The sequence below is a fragment of the Salmo salar genome, chromosome ssa15, assembly GCF_905237065.1.
Source record: "Salmo salar chromosome ssa15, Ssal_v3.1, whole genome shotgun sequence".
Taxonomy (NCBI): domain Eukaryota; kingdom Metazoa; phylum Chordata; class Actinopteri; order Salmoniformes; family Salmonidae; genus Salmo; species Salmo salar.
Window position 1 is genome coordinate 106,143,401 of NC_059456.1, and position 5,544 is coordinate 106,148,944.

At 36.0% G+C, this 5,544-nt stretch overlaps 1 protein-coding gene across 5 annotated transcripts in view; it reads right to left on the bottom strand.

The window, feature by feature from the left end:
• The window catches only part of magixa (MAGI family member, X-linked a), a 137,381-nt gene extending 132,330 nt beyond the window's left edge, over positions 1-5,051 (bottom strand). For all 5 annotated transcript variants that reach the window (XM_045696523.1, XM_045696522.1, XM_045696521.1 and 2 more), the window contains exon 1: positions 4,669-5,051. The gene's annotated coding sequence lies outside the window, so the exon portion shown is untranslated. The remainder of the gene's footprint in view (positions 1-4,668) is intronic.
• Between the last annotated feature and the right edge of the window lie 493 nt (positions 5,052-5,544).

A 5,544-nucleotide genomic window follows, 5' to 3' on the forward strand; every position in this document is an offset into this window, starting at 1 on the left:
ATACTACTATACAGATAAACTGATATACTGCTACACTAATCTATACTACTATACTGATATACAGATATACTGCTATACTAATCTATACTACTATACTGATATACTGATATACTAATCTATACTACTATACTGATATACTGCTATACTAATCTATACTACTATACTGATATACTGACATACTGCTATACCAATCTATACTACTATACTGATATACTGCTATACTAATCTATACTACTATACTGATATACTGCTATACAGATATACTGCTATACTAATCTATACTACTATACTGATATACTGCTATACTAATCTATACCACCATACTGATATACTGATATACTGCTCTAGTGATCTATACTGCTATACTGCTATACTAATCTATACCACTATACTGATATACTGCCATACTGATATATGATATACTGATCTATACTACTATACTACTACACTGTTATACTGGTATACCGATCTATACTACTATACCACTATACTGATATACTGCTATACTGATCTATACTACTATACTGATATACTGCTATAGTGCTATACTAATCTATACTACTATACTGATATACTGATATACTGATATACTAATCTATACTATACTGATATACTGATATACTCCTATACTAATCTATACTACTATACTGATATACAGATATACTGCTATACTAATCTATACTACTATACTGATATACAGATATACTGCTATACTAATCTATACTACTATACTGATATACTCCTATACTAATCTATACTACTATACAGATATACTGATATACTGCTGTACTAATCTATACTACCATACTGATATACTCATATACTAATCTATACTACTATACTGATATACTGATATACTGCTATACTAATCTATACTACTATGCTGATATACTGCTATACTGCTATACTGCTATACTAATCTATACTACTATACTGATATACTGCTATACTAATCTATACTACTATACTGATATACAGATATACTGTAATATTGATCTATACTACTATACTGATATACTGCTATAGTGCTATACTAATCTATACTACTATACTGATATTCTGATATACTGCTATACTAATCTATACTACTATACTGATATACAGATATACTGCTATATTGATCTATACTACAATACTGATACACTGTTATACTGCTATACTGATCTATAATATTATACTACTACGCTGTTATACTGTTATACCGATATATACTACTATACTGATCTATACTACTACACTGCTATAATGTTATACCGATATATACTACTATACTGATCTATACTACTACATGGTTAAGCTGACCTATACTCCTATACCGCTATACTGATATATACTACTATACTACTACACTGTTATACCGATCTATATTACTATACTACTACACTGGTATACTGTTATACCGATCTATATTACTATACTACTACACTGGTATATTGTTATAACGATCTATTCTACTATATTGTTATATCGCTATACTACTATACCACTACACAACGATAGCACTATACAAATATGCTGCTATACTACTATACTACTGTACTGGTACACTGCTATACTGCTATACCGCTATACTGATATACTAATATACTGTTATACTGCTATACTAGTATACTACTGTATTGTTATACTTGTATACTGTTTTACTGATCTATACTGCTACACTGTTATAGTGATCTATACTACTACACTACTACACTGAGATACTACCATACCACTATACTGCTATACTACTATGCTGCTATCCTGATCTATACTACTATACCGCTATACTGATCTATACTACTATACCGCTATACTGATATATACTACTATACTAATACACTGTTATACTGTCATACAGCTCTATACTACTATACTACTGCACCGTTATACTGGTATACCGATCTATACTGCTACACTGTTATACTGGTATACCGATCGATACTACTATACTGCTATGCTGCTATACTGCCATACTACTATACCACTATAGCACTACACAACCATACAACTATGCTGATATACTACTATACTACTATACTGCTAGACCAACATACTACTATACTGCTATGCTACTATACTGCTATACTACTATACTGCTATACTGCTATACCGCTATAATGATATACTACTATACTACTATATTGTAATACTGCTATACTGTTATACTACTATACCACTATACTGCTATACTGTTATACTACTATACCACTATACTGCTATACTACTATACTGATGTACAGATATACTGCTATACTGCTGTACAACTGCATTACTATACTACTATGTCGATATACTGCTATACTACTATACTGCTATACTGATATACAGATATACGGATATACTGATATACGGATATACTACTATACTGCTATACTGAACTATACTGCTATAATGCTGTACTGCTATACTGCTATACTGAACTATACTGAACTATGCTGCTATAATGCTGTACTGCTATACTGCTATACTGAACTATGCTGCTATACTGAACTATGCTGCTATAATGCTGTACTGCTATACTGCTATACTGAACTATACTGCTATAATGCTGTACTGCTATACTGCTATACTGAACTATACTGAACTATGCTGCTATAATGCTGTACTGCTATACTGCTATACTGAATTATACTGAACTATGCTGCTATAATGCTGTACTGCTATACTGCTATACTGAACTATACTGCTATAATGCTGTACTGCTATACTGCTATACTGAACTATGCTGCTATAATGCTGTACTGCTATACTGCTATACTGAACTATACTGAACTATGCTGCTATAATGCTGTACTGCTATACTGCTATACTGAACTATACTGAACTATGCTGCTATAATGCTGTACTGCTATACTGAACTATACTGCTATAATGCTGTACTGCTATACTGAACTATACTGAACTATGCTGCTATAATGCTGTACTGCTATACTGCTATACTGAACTATACTGAACTATGCTGCTATACTGAACTATACTGCTATAATGAACTATGCTGCTATAATGCTGTACTGAACTATGCTGCTATACTGAACTATGCTGCTATAATGCTGTACTGCTATGCTGCTATACTGAACTATGCTGCTATCATGCTGTACTCAACTATGCTGCTATACTGAACTATGCTGCTATACTGCTATACTGAACTATGCTGCTATAATGCTGTACTGAACTATGCTGCTATACTGAACTATGCTGCTATACTGAACTATGCTGCTATACTGAACTATGCTGCTATAATGCTGTACTGCTATGCTGCTATACTGAACTATGCTGCTATCATGCTGTACTCAACTATGCTGCTATACTGAACTATGCTGCTATACTGCTATACTGAACTATGCTGCTATAATGCTGTACTGAACTATGCTGCTATACTGAACTATGCTGCTATACTGAACTATGCTGCTATACTGAACTATGCTGCTATAATGCTGTACTGCTATACTGCGATACTACTATACTACTACACTACATACCACTATACTGCTATACTACAATACTGCTATACTGTACTATACTGCTACACTGCACTATACTGATATACTGCTATACTACTAAACTACTATGCTGATATATTACTATACTGCTATCTGCTGTACTACTATGCTGATATGCTGCTATACTACCATACTACTATACTGCTGTGCTGCACTATACTGCTATACTGCTATAACGCTATAATGCTGTACTGCTATACTGTGATACTGCTATACTGCTATCCTGCTATACAGCACTATATTGCTATACTACCATACTGCTATACTACTATACTGCTATACTACTATACTACATACGGCTGTACTGCTATCCTGCTATACAGCACTATATTGCTATACTACCATACTGCTATCCTGCTATACTACTATACTGATATGCTACTATACTGCTATGCTACTATACTACCATACAGCCATACTGCAATACTACTATACTGCTATACTGCACTATACTGCTATAATGCAATACTACTATACTGCTATACTACCATACTGCTATACTGCTATACTGCTATACTGCTATACTACTATACTGCTGTACTACTATACTACTATACTGATATACTGCACTATACTGCTATAATGCAATACTACTATACTACTATACTGCTGTACTACTATACTACTATACTGCTATACTGCTATACTGCTATACTTCTGTACTACTATACTGCTATACTACTATACTGCTATACTGCACTATACTGCTATAGGCCTACTGCAGTTCATCCACGATCACAGGCCTTTGGACAAAACAGACAAACAATATTACTATGCCCACATATGCTGCAGGCTGCAGGCTATTGCAACGCGGAGTTTATGTTGAAAGGGGGTATCAATAATTGTAAATAAATGCTTGGTAATCCCTGGCCAGATGTGTTGAAGGCACCAGATGGTTCAATTGGATAGCCTGCTGAAGAGCTAGTGGCATAGGGGACCCATTGTCCATCTATAAGGGTAAAGCACTAGTAAACGGCGAATCTGATCGGCGGGGGGAAATGCAGCGTATTGGAGCACAATAGCCGATGACATAAATGAACCACATAATAGTCTAACCTCCTTGCTTGTTTCATTATGGCAGCATGTTCTGAATAGAGCGTATTGTTGAATACATGGTGAAAATTGAAACTTAGCATATGGCAATTAGACAAAACAGCCTTATAACAACAACAAAAAAACGGCATACCTTCATAATTCCAGCCTCGGTTCCCCGCGATGTTTTTCCTCGTAGCAGCTAACGCCAGCTATATAATTTAATTTTATAGTCCAGTCTTATTTATTAGTCCCTTGGTGTACCGCGTACTGCTGCCTGACTAGTCACCGCAGGCTGTGCTCTATGACATTAGATAGGTACAAAAAAAAATCCATTGCACTGCGCAGGCAGATAGACAATGAACATAGCTGGTAAGATTTGAAAGAAAGAGTGGAACCGCACCGCGGAAGGAGCGGCGGTGAAAGCGTCTCTACGGCTGCTGCTGCTGCTGACAGTCCGACGCGGTAGCCATGCCTGCGGGCGGTATTAGGCGAATGGCACCGGTGGAACACACATCAGAATTACAGCGCATTCACTCTTTTACTCCCTCTGTCCCCATAGGCGAAGGCAATACGGAGACGGTGATCAAGAGAAACGAACGGGGAGTGGAGAGTGAGAGAGAGAGAGAGAGAGAGAGAGAAAGAGAGAGAGAGAGGGGGAGAGAGAGAGAGCAGGTCGAGCACGTAGGGGAGGGAACATAGAGTGAAAAGAAAGAGAAGGCTCATTTTAATCGGTGAGGATTGGATAGTGTGCTATGCTATAGCGTCCTGTATCGATTTGTTCTGATCATTGTATATCTAGAAATGCAGTACCTTACTGTGTTCATTTCATTATGAATGAGACTAGTGTTTTTCCTGAATGACAGGGAAGGCAGGTGCTATAGAGGTTTTCTAATGCAAAAAGGTAAAAAAAAAAAACACTTCTCTCTGATCAGGTCATGATAACTCTGGTCTGTCATGTGGTTGTGTCTATAGTAGCCTATACTCCTGAATGAGTGGAGAATACTCTGGAAGTAGACTAAAACTCTTC